Source organism: Budorcas taxicolor, chromosome 5 (assembly GCF_023091745.1).
Source record: "Budorcas taxicolor isolate Tak-1 chromosome 5, Takin1.1, whole genome shotgun sequence".
Classification (NCBI taxonomy): Eukaryota; Metazoa; Chordata; class Mammalia; order Artiodactyla; family Bovidae; genus Budorcas; species Budorcas taxicolor.
The window spans coordinates 116,200,507-116,218,085 of NC_068914.1; the positions used below are offsets into that span (position 1 = coordinate 116,200,507).

At 47.7% G+C, this 17,579-nt stretch overlaps 1 protein-coding gene across 2 annotated transcripts in view; it reads right to left on the reverse strand.

The window, feature by feature from the left end:
- The window catches only part of LARGE1 (LARGE xylosyl- and glucuronyltransferase 1), a 606,971-nt gene that overhangs the window by 550,142 nt on the left and 39,250 nt on the right, over positions 1–17,579 (reverse strand). Inside the window, exon 1 of one of the 2 annotated variants that reach the window (XM_052639333.1) lies at positions 6,359–6,422. The exons of the other annotated variant lie outside the window; for it this stretch is intronic. The gene's annotated coding sequence lies outside the window, so the exon portion shown is untranslated. Of the gene's footprint in view, positions 1–6,358; positions 6,423–17,579 lie in introns of those variants that run through there. 2 annotated transcript variants of the gene reach the window in all.

The window sequence follows — 17,579 nt, forward strand, 5'->3', positions numbered from 1 at the left end:
TGAAACCCTAATGACTGGGATAGAGAAGCCTTCACATGCGTGCCCTCGGGCTTCTATTCTGGGCTGTGCTCTGACTCAACCTGTCAACGAGGCCGGTTCCCTCCCCTCTACAGTACCCAAGGGGGAACAGAACCAACCAGGAAGCTGGCACCCACCTCTCCCACTGGGCAAATAGCCCTGCACTGGCTCTGGACACACAGAGTCACCCGAGAGGGAGAGGGTGCCCTGGAAACTCCTACCCTCACTCAGACTGGCCTGCTGGCCTGGGTTCTAAGACTCAGTGGGCAGAATTCTCCCAGGAAGAGGAAGATGGCACCAGAGCTCTGAATGTGCTTTTATTTCCAAACCCTGAAGCTCATTTTGGTAGGTTTGCAGCTCCCTGACACAGCTAAAAGTTGCAGGAGGGGCGATGTGGGATTATTGAATCTTTGTCTTACCAGCAGGGCAGGCCATAGCATGGCATTTCAAATCTTTCAGCCTCAGCCTTGTAGTGTAGTAAGGAAAAACAGTTTGCTTCACAATGTTGTTTGTGGCATTAAATGAGATAACTTATATTCAGTAGGAACCAGTTTATATTCTATCTCATGTGTCAAGATGGTCAGACAGGGGTCTGACCCAACTGGGTCAAGGCCCCAATCCTGTCACTACCTTATCAGGGCCATCTGGTCTACCTGTGTCTCACCCACCACCTTGTCATTCAAAGGGGCGCGGGCAGGATCTGGCCATACTGCCCACCCTCCAATCTCTTGCACATGACCTTCCCAAGTTTATAACCACACAGCTTTTCATCTGAAAAGAATACAAGGCATATGGAAATTCAACACCAGAATTCACCCCAACAACCTCTCCATCCATATGCTCACATCAGGACCAGGATGTGTGCTGATTACAGGTCTCACACATAAAAATAACTCACCAAGAATTAACATAAAAATGCTTGTCTTGATTATCACACTTCAAAACAGACGGATGTAGATGAGATCTAGGGTTCTTCCCATGCTTGATATGTGGGTGCATGCATAGTCAACTAAGGCGTGTCCAACTCTTTGCAATCCCATGGACTGTAGCCTGCTAGGCTCTTCTGTCTGAGGGATTCTCCAGGCAAGAATACCGACGTGGGTTGTCATTTCCTCCTCCAGGGGATTTTCTCGACCCAGGAATTGAACCCACGTCTTCTGCATTGGCATGTGGATTCTTTACCACTGAGCCACCTGGGAAGCCTTCCCATGTTTTATATTCTATGGTGATTTCTGCTAGGGGTTGACCTGGCTGGAAGGCTGGGGCTGACCCAAGGAAAATGATGCTCTCTGTCTGCGTTGCTAAATGGCCTCCGTGTATGTCATCCATCACCCACAGACATGGCCTTGTTTTGCTGTGTCCTTCCCCAACATGTCCTGAGCAGAATTACCCGGCAACTTCTATCTCCATCCACGTGGATTCTTTCCACTAAAAGTGCTTGTGTACACTTTGTAACAGTCACATGCTTAATGCCCTTTTCCAGTAGCTGCCCAACCCCTGGCTGGTCACCCAGAAATCACCAGCCATGTCTATTTCCACCTGTTAAGTATTTTCTGCATGTCTTCGACACAGCAGGCACAGCACACACACAGGTAGACCAGATGGCCCTGATAAGGTAGTGACAGGATTAGGGGCCTCAAAAGCAAATGGGGGACAGCAATGACATGGAGTTACCTGAAAACTACGTGGACTGCCATAAGTGCTTCAAGAGGATTCTAGAAGATGTACAAACTCAGGGCAAGAGTGGAAGCAGGGGTCTCAAACCAAGCTGAAGACAAGCTGAATTCAGATAGGGATGGGGAGGGTAGGGAGATCCCTCAGTTCAAAGTGCTGATTTTTATACATGCTCATCCTTCCCTTCTCTTCAGATCCATTTTCTCCTTGAAGGAAACCCCAGCCCCTCAGTGGACCACTTAGATTGCCACAGCATCTTGCTTGTCAGTTGGCTACTCTGCGCCCGTTCTGACCCTTTCTGCCTGCTCATCCTCCCCATTCCCTGGGCCCTGACCCAACACTGCACTCTCAGAGTTGGCATTAAGTGCAGCAAGGCTAAAATTAGGGCTGTTTCCATAGATATCTAGACTTCTCTGTAGCAAATCTGCTCAGCTCCCAAGTGGAGAAAAAAAAATTTTTTTTTCTGTTCTGAATGCAAAGCAACTGGGGATCTGGAGGAATCCCAGGCTTCTCAGGTCTAGACATCTCTGAGCCTTCCTGACCCCATGAAAAGGGAGAGAGGAGGCTTCTTGGACAGCACAGTGGCACCCATAGGGGCCTGACCTCACTGAGCTACAAGGCACCAGCAGGAAATAAGCAGGAGCAAACACAGGAGACCCAGTATGTCTGAGCCACCAGTACACACTTGCCCTCACTCCAGGCTGCCCGGGGGACCTTCCCGAAAGTAGGTCTACCTCCTTCTCATTTCGGAGATGAGACAATGCAGATCTGGGAAGATGAGTACCTCAGCCAATGGGCCACACTGTTCACACTTAGTACACAGGGAACCGGGGTTCAAAGATGGCCAGAGAACCACCCAAGGCCATCCAGCCAAGGGCAGTCATCATGACAATGAGGACAGGGTAACAGTAAGAACAACCACAGTTAACATTTACTGACACCGTTTTGTTCAACGTTCTGTGCTCAATGCCCTGCTGGTCTTCCCATTTCATCCTTGTTATGGGCTAAATTGTCTGCTCAAAAGAGGTATGATGGAGTCCTAACTCCTGGTGGTGGCGCTGTTTTTCAGTCACTAAGTCGTGTCCAACTCTTTGCGACCCCATGGACTGCAGCACGCGAGGCTCCTCTGTCCTTCACTGTCTCCTGGAGTTTGCTCAGACTCATGTCCATTGAGTCAGGGGCGCCATCTTGCCATCTCATCCTCTGCTGCCACTTCTCCTTTTGCCATCAACCTCTCAGCCTAATTTGGAAACAGTGGCTCTGCAGATGAAATGAAGATGAGATCATACTGAAGGAGAATGGGCCCTCAAACCACTACGACTGACGTCCCTATAAAAAGACGGCCACACGAAGACAGACACAGAGAGAAAGGCACGTGATGACAGATCACTAGAGTGAAACAGCTACAACCAAGGGACATCAGATTGTTAGCAAATGACTGGACATTAGGAAGAGGCGAGAATGATTACCCTGCAGGCTTTAGAGGGAGTCGGGGCCTGGTGACACACCTTGATTTTTAATTTCTAGCCTCCCAAAATGGGAGACGATACATTTCCCTTCTTTGGGGCCACCTAGTTCGTCCCCTACATACAAACCTTCAAGTTGCAAACTTTCAAAGATGCAAATGTACATTCCATCAACATCAGGCATGAGTGGCACCGCAGCATGCCCTCCGCCTCCTACTGCTGACGATCATTCAGCTCTACCATCTCCCACCTCCTCTCGCTCCTCCAGTCAGTAACTCTTCTTGCCTATTCAGGCAATGCCAGCCCCTGTATGCCAGCTATTGTACTTTATTACTGTGCTTTTCAAGATACTGTACTGTAAGATTAAAAGTGTTTCATTTTTTTTTGTTTTCATATATTATTTGCATGAAAAGTATTATAAACCTATTACAGTATAGCATACTGTGCTACTTGGGTACCTAGGCTAACTTTGTTATTGTGCGTGCTAAGTTGCTTCAGTTGTGTCTGACTCTGTGTGACCCTATGGACTGCAGCCCCTCAGGCTCCTCTGTCCAGGGGATTCTCCAGGCAAGAGTACTGGAATGGGTCGCCATGCTCTCCTCCAGGGGATCTTCCTGATCCAGGGACTGAACCTGCATCTCTTATGTCTCTTGCACTGGCAGGTGAGTTCTTTACCACCTGGGAAGCCCAGCGTTGTTGGATTTACAAACAAACTGGACTTACAAATGTACTCTGTGAACATTTGTATGTAGGGGACTTAGTATATTTTGTTACAACAGCCACAGGGAACTAATACAATCCTCATCACACTTTGATGAAGACTTAGGTACTAAAAAGTCAGGTTTTATGTGAGGGCATTGAAGCTTAATTAAAAGCAAATATTACCAATAACAAATACCAACATGGTACAAGGTGCTTTACATAGAGTAGTAACTCGTTTCATCCCCACAAAAATCCTAGCCCTACACCAACCCCATGAAGCTATCCCACTTTAATGAAGAATAAAGAAAGTAAGGAGAGAGAGGTTAGGTAATTTGCCTGAGGTCACACAGCGTTTAAGTGGTGAAGTCAGGATTCAAACTCAAACCTAGAATCTGTTCTCTTAACCACTATAATCACCGAAAGCCAGAAGAGTATTGAATCTGGACCTGAACTCAGGTGGTCTGGTTTCAACGCATGTATCCTCTTTCTACTTTGTCGTCCACCTGCCAAACAGAATGTTCTGTACTGAGCTGCCCCTTAAAATGCTTATCTGGTGACACAAACAAATTAATCAAATGAGCAGTGGCTTGCATACATCCCATGAGTTCAAATTAAATTTAAATTAGCTCATTTTAGCAATTGAGACTGACCCAGGTCCATGTGGACAACAGAAATCAGGAAACAAGTAACTAGGCTACTGGAGCCCTAAACAGGCTGAGTGACACGAAGCTTCTCCCTTACAAAGCTTTCAGGTACTAAGCCATTTCAGTAACCATTTAATGAGCACCTACTATGTGCCAGTACAGTGTCAGGTAATGGCAGCATAAACGACATGACCCCAGCCCAGGAGGGACATGCCCATGATCAAATTGCCATATATCCTGAGGAGTCTCAACTCTGAAGTCAGAACAGAGGTGCTGTTGGAAGACCTAGTTCATGGATTCAGAGCAGGTGACATCTGAAATGCATCTTTAATTTCAAGCTTATTCTTATTTTAAGGCTAATCTAACCCTATCTCTTTCCAACACATACAAATACACCCATCTTTCTTTCCCCTCTCCTTCCTCCTTTCTAGCCTTATTTATGCAACTTTCTCCTTAAATATTAGATTTTTTTCACTGCATGAACCACGAGCATGCATGCCAAGCTGCTTCAGTCATGTCTGATTCTTTATGACTCTACAGACTGTAGCCCACCAGGCTCTTCTGTTCACGGAGATTCTCCATGCAAGAATACTGGAGTGGACTACCATACCCTTCTCCAGGGGAATATTCCTAACCCAGGGATCAAACCCACATCTCTTAGGTCACCTGCATTGCCAGGCAGATTCTTTAACACTAGCATCTCTGGGAAGCCCACAGGTGACCAACAGGATATTCAGCAATAATCACTGTTTGTGACTTCTCATCCATAATGAAAGGAACAGAAGTAATTGGTCATCTTCAGAAAAAGCACTTTTAGGGCCAGAGTCTTGAATAACTAAAGTTAATAGGTAACCAGTGATGGTTAGTGTTAATTCAGCTAAACTGTTGTTTAGCTGCTCAGTCGTGTAAGACTCTTTTGCAAACTCATGGACTATAGCCCTCCAGGCTTCTCAGTCTATGGGATCTCCCAGGCGAGAATACTGGAGTGAGTTGCCATTTCCTACTCCAGGGGATCTTTGTGACCCAGGGATCGAACCCAAGTTTCCTACATTGGCAGGTGGGTTCTTGACAACTGAGCCACCAGGGAAGTCCTCAGCTAAACTAACTATCCCTCGATTAACAGATGTAGAGATAGTCTATTTCTACCAACAATGGAGGAGAACACAGCCCTGGAAGAAAGGATGGGGACACAGGTGGTGGAAGGTATGCCAGGAAGGTGGGGACATGGGTTCCTGGGAGCCAAAGAAGAAAGATCTAGAATAAAGATGTGCCCTGCCACCAATTTTCAGCCGGCCACTCACCCCCCCACAGGGTCACACCACACCCAGCTAGCTGGCACAGCCGTCACTTGGCAGGTGGATTAGCAGAAAGACTGCAGGCTCTGACTTGACCCAGACCTCTGCTATCTGCACTGTCAACGGGACACAGAGAATCCGCCTGATAGGCGTTCCCAGCACCAGTGGGACGTTACAGAACACAGACATGCAATCCACGTTAGCCACGGCAGTGTTGAATAAACACAGTCTTCACCATCAGCGAAACTCACAATCCTGTTCCTTTATCCTCGCCATCATCATCACCATCTCTGCCACCAAAGCTGCACACAAGCTTTGGGGAACTCATTTACAGCCCTGGGCCTGAATTTCTACATTGGTGAAGCGAGTTCTCATGGACGATGAGGACAATATGTGACACTTGGGCACAGTGAGGCCAGGCCCCACTCACACCAGAAGCTGGCCCAACTGGAGTGATTCTGGGGCCATGGTAAAGAGCGTGGCATTGGTCTTGCCGAGTAAACAAACAAGCCCCTTCCACTAAAATCGGATCCTACGAACAGAAAACATGCCCACTCACCTCTGCCCTGCCCTGGGGAGGCTGCCCCCCCAAAAGGGCGTAGAGTCAACCACCTCTGGCAGCCTCGTTGATCTCCTGGCCCCGAAGGACGTGCAACCTCAAGCCTGAAGCAGCTGGACTCTGTGCTTGGGTTTATTATTTCTGCACTGCTCACAAAAAGTCCTTGGATCTGCACGAGTATTTCTTTTTTTAACCCCTGGCATGAGCATCGCACAACAGAGGCACGCCTCCATCAGCTTGAGCTGTCCCCCGACTAACAAAGCACCATGATGTTCAGGGTGTGGTCTCTGCTGAAAGAGGTCAAACAGTGCCTGCTCCGGCCCCAGGGGCCTGGCATCCCCAGGAAGCTCTGATGTGGGAGGGCAACGCTGCACACATCCCCACCGAACCACCCAGCAGACCCGGCTCAGCGAGCTCGTCGCCCTCTGGCCTGAGAGGTGACAAGGCTGAGGAGCACTAGGTCAGGATTAGGAAACTGCCACCCATTAGCTTTGTGGCCAACAGTGGGCCTCCGCCAGCCAGTTACAAGTGAAACTATCAATGAAACAGAAACAGAATCACAGACATAGAGGGACTTCCCTGGCGGTCTGGTGTTTAAGAGTTCCTGCTTCCACTGCTGGGAGCATGGGTTCAATTCCTGGTGGGGGAACTAAGATCCCACATATTGCACAGCATAGCCAAAAAATAAACAAATAAAAATAAATTTAAGCAAGCATCTTTAAAAATAAAAATGATAATCATGGACATAAAGAATATACTGGTGGTTACCAAGGGGAGGGGACTGGGGGAAGGATGGAGTGGGAAAATGGGGTCAACAGATATAAGCTTTTATAGAGAGAATGGATAAACCACCAGGTCCTACTGTACAGCACAGAGTACTATATTCAATATCCTATGATATGGGACTTCCCTGGTGGCACAGTGGATAAGAATCCTCCTGCCAATGCAGGGGACACGGGTTCGATCCCTGTTCTGGCAAGATCCCTCATGCCACGAAGAAACTGGGCCTGCGTGCCCCCACTACCGAGCCCAAGCACTAAAACCCACGCGTCTGGAGCCCCTGCTCTGCAGCAAGAGAAGCCACCACAGTGAGAAACCCAAGCATTGCATTGAAGACCCAGCACAGCCAAAAGTAATAAATAAATAAAAATTTAATAAACTAAGAAAATCTCTAACCAAAAAAAAAAATTACTATGATCAACCACAATGGAAAAGAACATTAAACAAAAGTGTCTATGTGTATAATCGAATCACTTTGCTGTTAACAACAACCTTGTAAATCAACTATGGTTCAATTTTTTAAAAATTAATTAAAAAAACAAACTTGTAGAGCCTTTCTCCTATTGACTCACATTCTTCACCCTCCCACGGCTACATCTCACATTCCTCTCCCCGCTCCCACTAGGCCGAGGATTTGCCTCCTGCGAGGTCTTGCCCCATCCTGCTCATGTCACAAAAATCCAAGTTCAAATCACCCACTGTACCCGCCTTCTCCTCCAATTCCACTCCTGCCCCCTGCCCTCCCCTCACTCTCCCACCCCGAGAGTTCGTCCCCACTCCCTATTCCATCCTGTATTTTTTCTCTCTCTCCCTCCCCGCTTATGCTTCTCCTCTGGTCCTCTGTGTTCCTACCTCTGCTCAGACAACTTAAATGAGAAAATTTTTGTACATTATTTCCGCAGACTGCACTGTGCTGTCCTACCTTTGTCAAACCCCAAACCTCATCTTTCCTCGATGATTTGGGCCTTTGTGAGAGTTGATACAGGCACCAAGGGCGGGTCACAAGAGGGACAGCCAGCTGGGGTGACGGGCATACTTCCCATGCAGGACACACAGCATAGGCACAGATGAAGAAGCAGGTTCCCCCTGCTCCAAAGATGCCACCACGAAGGCCCTCACACACCAAGGCACCTTGTCTTTCAGGAACACGGCCGACAGCCTTGCTGAGAAAAGCAGCACCTCTAACTGGATCTGATCTCAAAACTTTTGCACAGAGAACATGACCCAAACATTAAGGTGACAGAGATGTAGAGGCTGGAATGGGGCAATGTGCTCAACGGACACTGTGTTAGTAGCTCAGTCGTATCTGTGTCCGATTCTTTGCGACTCCATGGACTGTGTCCCGCAAGTCTCCTCTGTCCATGGAATTCTCCAGGCAAGAATACCAGAGTGGATAGCCATTCTCATCTCCAAGGGATCTTCCCAATTGAACCTGAGTCTCCCAAATTACAGGCAGATTCTTTACCATCTGAGCCACCAGGGAAGCCCTCAACAGACATAGTTATGTTTATTATTTTAAAAGAGTCATAAAATAGAATTCATCCTGTTTCTACTGGAACAATTTTGGTGAGGGAGGCTGTTCTGAAACACATTCACTCTTTAGGCAATAAATCCTAAATAAGCCAATCAAGGCTTTGATCACCATTCATTGGAAAGCATGCCATCAGGCAGCTCTGGGTTTAAATCCCACCTCTCCTACAGGGCCAGGAACCCAACCTGTCTGTGCCTCAGTTTCTTAGTCTGTAAACTAAGAATACTAAGCCACCTCAGTTGTTTTTGACTCTCTGCGATCCCAAGGACTGCAGCTCACCAGGCTCCTCTGTCCATGGGATGCGCTTGGCAAGAATACTGGAGTGGGTTGCCATTTCCTCCTCTAGGGGATCTTCCCAACTCAGAGATTGAACCAGTGTCTCCTATATCTCCTGAACTGTCAGGTGGATTCTTTACCACTGCACCACCTGGGAAGCCCACTAAACCACCTAGAATACCTGATATTGACCCTATACACATCTTCATCATTATTTGCTGTTGTTGTTCAGTTGGTAAGTGTCTGACTCTTTGTGAGCCCATGGACTGGAGCATGAGCCAGGCTTCCCTGTCCTTCACCACCTCCCAGAGTTTGCTCAAACTCATATCCATTGAGTCAGTGATGCCATCCAGCCTTTCCCTCCTACCTTCAATCTTTCCATGCATCAGGGTCTTTTCCAATGAGTCAGCTCTTCACATCAGGTGGCCAAAGTATTGGTGCTTCATCATTGTTAATGTGAACATTTATTGAGACTTCAACATGTCAGACAGTAAGTATCTAAGGTGGACTAATTCATTAACACAATTACCCTCACTGGGGACTCTTATGATCCCATTTCACAGATGGACAGAGAAGTCGAGTAACTTGCCCAAGCTCACACAGCTGAGCTGAGGATGCAGACCCCACCCGTAGACAGTCTAGCTCCAGACCTACACTGTCCAATCTCCAACGTTAGGCTCAGGGGACAGCAAAGAGTAAGTCGTTCAACAGCTCAGTCGCTAGCATTTTCATAACATACCGTCTTTATTTCTATAGACACCACTGCCTCCAGGGGGGTGATTTTTTATTTTGCCTTTTTGAATTAAATTTCCACCCTAGGGGCACAAAACCGAGTGTAATTGCTTATGTTTCTGCCTGCTACCCATTCCCATCCTGTTGGAAAGAAAGCTGGGCTCAGGGAACTGCCTGCCTACGCACAGCTTCAAGGGTCAGGCTGCACTCTCTGAGCTGGAGAGGGTGGGGGGTATCTGTACTCTAGAATTGTTGGCAAATCTCTCTGTGGCCAGGGCCAACTGCAGAATGACAGCCACCACCTGTCACTCTCGACTGGGAAGTGGTGGGGGCAGAAAGCCACTCCATGCGGAGAGGAAAGCTCCCCAGCCTGACACAGATAGGCCCACCTCCGACCATTCCCAGGGGCCTGCAAGCTGACGGGGACTGCCCTCCCCCGGCTCCATCCTGAGCAAGCGTTGACCGGTGTTGAAATCCATCATGCTCTGGGCAGCAGCCCCAGCTGTGCCCCCAGAGCCAACCAGCGCCTTCAGCTTGAACTTGGCAGCACACAGTCCTTCCACTGTGGTGGGAGGGAGCTGTTTGACTCTGTTTAATTGAAAGCTTCTCTCCCCAGAGCCTGAGCACATTTGTCAGCAGCCAGGGGAGATGGGAAGCATGGAGCCACAGGAACACCCCTCCCTGCTCCATATGCTGACACCTCCTGCAGTCCTACCCAGGATGGGCTCCACCAGCCAAGTCATTCTGGCAGGGGAGGTGGGGCCTTTTGTCCCCATGGGCCTGGAAGCATGCCTTCAGGACAAATCCAGTACAGCACCATGGTAGCCACACCCAGATACTGTGAAATCCAGCAATCTCAATCTAAGCATCCCAACCTCCAGACTATAGGCAAAACGTCGGAGAAGGAAACCCAGGGGGTGGCCAAGAGCGTAGATTTTGGCATACCACAGCTCTGAGTCTGAATCACTGACATATTCTCAAGCCATGAGAAACCAGGAGGGCAAGCACCTTTGCGAGGGGCAAGGAGGCAGAGACGAGGGCCGGGGCACGGGGTAGGAGGGGCAGGTGCCCAGGGATACTGGTAATGTCCTACTTCTTGATCTGGGAGCTGGTTATACAGGTAGACTCCCTTTGTAAACATATGCCAATATCTTGTACTTTGCTGCTTGTAGAATAAACAATATTGTAGGATATTCAATTTTTAGAATTTATGAGAAAAAACAAACAAAGCAAGCTTTGGGAGGGATGTATAAACCAGCCTTTGACCTAGGCTCAAAGAATGAACACTGGATCTGAACATGCCAGATGGGCCACGTGAACTTGACACGTGGGCCCCTTCCCCCAGGGCTTATCACAAGTTCTGTTCAGTTCATTCTCTCAGTCGTGTCCAACTCTTTGCAAACCCATGGACTGCAGCAGGCCAGGCTTCCCTGTCCATCACCAACTCCCGGAGCTTCCTCAAACTCATGTCCATCGAGTTGGTGATGCCATCCAACCATCTCATCCTCTGTTGTCCCCTTCTTCTCCTGCCTTCAATCTTTCCCAGCATCGGGGTCTTTTCCAAAGTCAGTTCTTTGCATCAAGTGAACAAAGCTTCAGCATCAGCTTCAGCATCAGTCCTTCCAATGAATATTCAGGACTGATGTCCTTTACAATGGACTGCTTTGAGTTCTTTTAGGATTGACTGGTTGGATCTCCTGGCAGTCCAAGGGATTCTCAAGAGTCTTCTCTAACACCACAGTTCAAAAGCATCAATTCTTTGGTGCTCAGCTTTCCTTAGAGTCCAATTCTCACATCCATACATGACTACTGGAAAAACCATAGCTTTGACTGGATGGACCTTTGTTGGCAAAGTAATGTCTCTGCTTTTTAATATGTTGCCTAGGTTTGTCATAGTTTTTCTTCCAAGAAGCAAGCATCTTTTAATTTCATGGCAAATTATTCTTAAAGCCATCACATAATGACCAAGTGAAATCTGTAGACCACACCTCCCCCCAGTGGATTTAGGGCTGTCCTATCCAGTGATGCCAACCCATCCTCACTGGCTTGCACAAATATTCACTGAGCAGCTACCGTAGGCCAGGCATGAACCCAGAGAAGAAGAAAACTAAGAATGCTCCTTCTTTCAAAAAGGCTTCCTTTCAGGTGCCTCCAGATGACTCCTGGGGCTTTCTCACCTGCAGCCCTCCCTCCCAGTCCATGCCTATTGGAAGCCAAGAGTCTTGTTATGATTTTTTTTCCCTCCAAGATTTTCTGAGGCATCTAGCACAGCAGGGCTCTGACGCACACGTATCATCTCTAGGTTAAGCTCTTAACCTCTCTAAGCCTCAGTGTTCTCTTTTTGGAAATGGGAGTAATGACCCCCCCCCCCCCCCACCCAGGGTTCTGCTGCTGCTGCTGCTAAGTCACTTGAATTATATAAGACGAGGCAGTAAAATGTTTAGAGTAGTGCTTGACACACAGTAGGCACTTAAAGCACTCTGGTTGTTTTTGTTAATTTCTGCGAATTCCCAGTGAGCTGTGTCTTTTGCTACATCTGTCCATGAAATTTACCTCTGTCTTCTTTTCCCATGAAACCCTACCAACCCAGAGCCTCCACAAGTCATTTACCTTCTCAGAAAGGGGACCCAAATAAGGGAGAGAGAGACAGAGAGAAGGAGGGATGGGGATAGAGGGAGGGTGGAAATTCACTTTCTCTGTGGAACCACTTTACCTTTGGCTTTGGTTTCTACCAATGTGGACACTGTCCAATACAACAGCCATAACTACATGTGGCTACTGAGCACCTGAATTGCGCTATACATGTAAAACATATATGGGCTTTCAAAGACTTTGTATGAAATGAAGAGTTAAAATATCTCAAGAATTTTTAAAATATACTTTGGCTATATTGACATATTACTAAAATTAACTTCACCTATTTCTTTTTACTCTTTTTTAATATGACTACTGGAGAACTTTAATCTCATATGTGGCCTGCTATATATTTCTATTTTGCAGCATTGTTTCAGCTTATCAATGTGTCTTCACACACAAAGGCAGTTTTCTCTTTCAAAGGAATTTTCATCCCAGTTCTTAAGATAAATGTTTCCTCTCGATACAGAAATATATTTTAGACCAAATTCCATGGATATAGAAACTGAGCCTGGGAGAGATGAAGCGACCTGCCTAAGGGTATGAGGCTGACCAATGGAAGAGCCAGAATTCGACTCCAGGTCCAGCGAGGTGCTGAGCTGCGCTCTTGACTCTATTTTACTCCTGCCTCCAAATCTCAAGATACTGATCTCCTTGAGATGGTGGTCTCTCCACACAGTCACCCCAGGAAAGAATAAACTGTCTGTTATCTGTCACCAGGACCACCAGTGGGTGGCTCTGTTTTAAAGGTTAAGACTGTTTGATGCCTCGAGGGGGCAAGGAGGAACGTGGCTTAACCAGGGTGTGAGTGAGCATTTACAGAGGCAAGATTAGAACATGAGATGTTCTCACACTTTTGATACCCGGCCGTCAATGACAAGTCCAGCCTTGGCTACTTCTCACCCGGAATCACTCAAGGAACTCGAGCTGCTGCAGGGCTCTAACTGATACCAGGGGGGTCACCTTGGATCAGCTGTGCCTTACACGAACTAAGAATGAATCCTCTCTGTACCCCCTGAGACCTGGATTCTTTATGCCCAGTTTACAGATGAGCAAGCAAACTCCCAGGAAGGCTCGGTGATCTGCCCAGTCACCCAGCTAGGAAGTGGCAGAGCTGGAATTCCATCCCAGTGCTCGTTAACAACGATGAATCCCCGCTTCACACCTCCCAGTCTTTGCTCCCCTGGGTTAGAATGCCCCCTCATCCTCAGCAAGGTCTGGCTCAAGCCACCTTTTCTGTAAAGTCAAAAATCTCTCTCCTCTTTCATAAACCCAATCACTCCTTTCTTTGATCACCCATGAACTTTAAACTTCTTCTATCCCAGGTGTCTCAGTGGTAAAGAAACTGCCTGCCAATGAAGGCACCTGGGTTCCATGTGAGTCGGGAAGATTCCCCTGGAGAAGGAAATGGCAACCCACTCCAGTATTCTTGCCTGGAAAATTCCATGGACAGGGAAGCCTGGTGGGCTACAGTCCACAGGGTCACAAAAGAGTCGGACACGGCTTAGTGAGTAAACGACAACAACAAATCTTGCACTTACCACTAAGCGTTAGAATTCATTGCTTGCATGTCTATTACCTCCGCAACAGCCGGAGCCTCTTCAGAGAAGCAGCCTTACCTTGTCCATATGTACAGTTTCAGTTCCTGGCACAGTATCAGGCACATAGGAATTACTCAATAAATAATCTGTTGATTGAATGAAATAATCAACCAACCTGTCTTGACACCCTGGTTTTTGTTCTGCGTCCGTCTTGCCAACCAGCTTCCCTTTTCTGCATTCTGATGTTCTTCCCCACGGGCGGCTTCTCCGCCAATCTGTTTGCATGGAGAAAGGCCAAGTGCACCGCTTTCGACTGTAGCTTGGTAACACCAATTGTCACCTCTCCACTTTTATTAATTGCAGGGTTAATCAAGCACTACAAATTTTGCCTACCCACGCTACCATGAAAGCATTTCTGGATGGCCAAGAAAACAAGGTGTAAGCTGAAACAAAAGGAATGAGATATCACAGTCTTTTGGATCTTGTGCGACTGCCATGTTTTTCAGAACCTCTGGGTCTGAGTCAGATTAGATGGAAGAAGAGTCTTGATCAAAATCTCAGCCATGAATAGCTTCCATACAGCAGGTAGGTACCTGAATGAACTCTGATGTACTTGTTTACCTGAGTCCTTTCACCATCCTGTGAGACTGCTGTTATTATGCCAGCGTTCAGATAAGGAAACTGAGGCTCAACAGAGAAATATGCCACAGACTTGCCCAGGGTCACCCAGCTGGATGAGGCAGAGCGAAGATCCAGACTCACTCATCATCACTGTGGGAGTCCTGCAGAGTCTCTGCCACCCAAGACTTGATGGTCCCACTCCTGCCTCTTGTGGCCTGGCTTACTCCCCCAGACCTACCAGCCACCTGCCAGTCACTTCAGTGAAGCAAGCAGCCTCATGCAATCAACATTTTCTTTCTTGTGCCGAAGGTTTATCCACCCTTCTAGTTGTCACACCTTAAGATGTTTTCATCTGAACCTCCCTCGAGATCTTGCTTTCCAACTCTAAAACATTTTTCATCGGCACATTTTTGGCCCATCTTAGAACACAGGTGTTGGAGGCAGGTATTTCCCCTGTCCTTCACTTCTGCCTGCTGTGTCTCATTTGGTGGGCAGGAAACACAGAAGCACGAGGACCAAAGGAAGAGGGAAGGGTTTCCTATATACGAGAATGCACTTTTCAGGCTTCTGCTTGCAAAGGATGAATGTTACCCTTCCAAACTGTCCCCTTTCACTTTATAAGGAGCGCCTTTTTTTTTTTTTTTTTTAAACATTCAATAAAGATGCCACAGAGGCCGCTGGGCTGACTCCTAATGACAGTCCCAGACAGGCTCCCATATGGAGAGTCTGACATTCCAGATGCCTCCGTGTACCAGGTTTCCAGAAGCATAGTTACCAGCCCCCTGGGACTGGAAAAGCAGTGCTGCACAGGAGACGCGCCGCGTGGCTTACTGTCCTGCTTAACGAGCGAACCGCTCAAAGCCTGCAGCAGCCCAGGAGCCCCTGCGCTACGCTGCCAAGTGAAGTCACTCTGGCTCGCTCTCGAATGAGCAGGTAGAGAATTGAAAGGCAAGATGAGCATCTGCGTGGGAAGGCTGCCCTGAGCCTCACCGCCTAGCGGGGGATTTGAGAAACGGAAGGTCAAACAATCAGGGTTATCAAATCTTCCAAACGTGGGTAATAAACTGACCCTTTTAAAGAAGAGCAGGAAGCTGGTAAAAAAGCACAGGTCTTATTTCATGAGACTACATTTCCATTGCAAATGAGTTCAGCCAAGAATCACAGGGAGGTTTTGTTTCATTGTTTATCTTCAAAATATAAGCCCCTGATTTAAAAAGTGATGTTGAAATACCATCTCCCTCTCCCAGAACATACAGATTTCAGACCCCATAGATCCCGTGTGGAGAAGAACCCATCTACCAAGTTGATCTCATCCTGGCTGAACCTGGAGGGTTCAGGAAACAAGTTTCATCACATTGTTACAAGGGGTTAAAGGGCAGTGGATGAAATAGAGAGCTGAAGTCTATGATTGCTCTCCTGTGGGTGGACAGGATGCTGACCTCTGGAGCCTGTTCTCCAGGACTGATGCTGCAAAAGCATCAGGGTTTAACAACCAGAATGGGCACGTGACATGGAACAAAGTTGACCCCAACACATTCGTAGAGCAGGTGCAAACACTCTTTCTGCACCAGCAAGACTGCCCCTGGGACTTCCCTGGTGGTCCAGTGGGTTAAGAATTTGCCTACCAATGAGGGGGACATTGGTTCAATCCCTGGTCCAGGAAGATTTCACATGCCTCGGGCCAACTAAGCCCATGCTCCACAATTATTGAGCCTGTGTGCCGCAACTGCTGAAGCCCAGGTGCCCTAGAGCCTGTGTTCCACAACAAGAGAAGCTACTGAAGTAAGCCTGTGTACTGCAAGAAGAGGAGCCCCTGCTCACTGCAACTAAAGAAAGCCTGCACAAAGCAACAGAGACCCAGAGCCACCAAAAATAAAAATAATTTTTTAAAGAAAGACCGCCTGTGTTCCTCCAGACTCTTTGTCCATCTGCATCATGACAAAGGCCTATGACCTCGTGCAAGTGAACCTGTGTCTAAAGCTGGCCCAGCTTCTCTCCAGACTGGCCAGGCCACTAGCACCCCTGAAAGAGGTCAGGGGACTTCCTAGCAGGAAACATGGTTAGAGTGTAGGAAAAACACCAAGGATGAATTCTGCAAGGAAAGCATGGGGTCTTCCTAGCAGGAAACATGGTTAGAGTGTAGGAAAAACACCAAGGATGAATTCTGCAAGGAAAGCATGGGGTCTCCTGTTGAACAGCAGTGTTGACCTAGTCATATAAACTAATTCAGTTCAGTTCAGTTCAGTCGCTCAGTTGTGTCCGACTCTTTGCGACCCCATGAATCGCAGCACACCAGGCCCCCCTGTCCATCACCAACTCCCAGAGCTCACTCAGACTCACGTCCATCGAGTCAGTGATGCCATCCAGCCATCTCATCCTCTGTCGTCCCCTTCTCCTCCTGACCCCAATCCCTCCCAGCATCAGAGTCTTTTCCAATGAGTCAACTCTTTGCATGAGGTGGCCAAAGTACTGGAGTTTCAGCTTTAGCATCATTCCCTCCAAAGAAATCCCAGGGCTGATCTCCTTCAGAATGGACTGGTTGGATCTCCTTGCAGTCCAAGCGACTCTCAAGAATCTTCTCCAACACCACAGTTCAAAAGCAGCAATTCTTCGGCGCTCAGCTTTCTTCACAGTCCAACTCTCACATCCATACATGACTACTGGAAAAACCATAGCCTTGACTAGACGGACCTTTGTTCGCAAAGTAATGTCTCTGCTTTTGAATATGTTATCTAGGTTGGTCATAACTTTTCTTCCAAGGAGTAAGCGTCTTTAAAGGGTAAATAAAGCACTTTTCAAATTCCCAGCTCCACACGCTCTTCAGAGCACTCAAATGCACTTACCTGCCCCACTCCAGCGTCTGCAGGGAATTCCTGAGATTCAGTCTTGCGCCGACAGGTGTGTATTCCCTGCTTGCAAACCGGAGCTCACACTTTTATTTTCTTCCACCCTTCTCCTACTTTCTTTTCTAGGATTACTTTGAACTCCAGGAACCCAAAGTTAAAGGGAGTTCAACAGACAGATAGAGCACTCTTTTTAATTTATCGCTCCATAATCCAATTTTCTTCACATTGGACCACAAGTCACCAGCCTCTTCACAAATCCA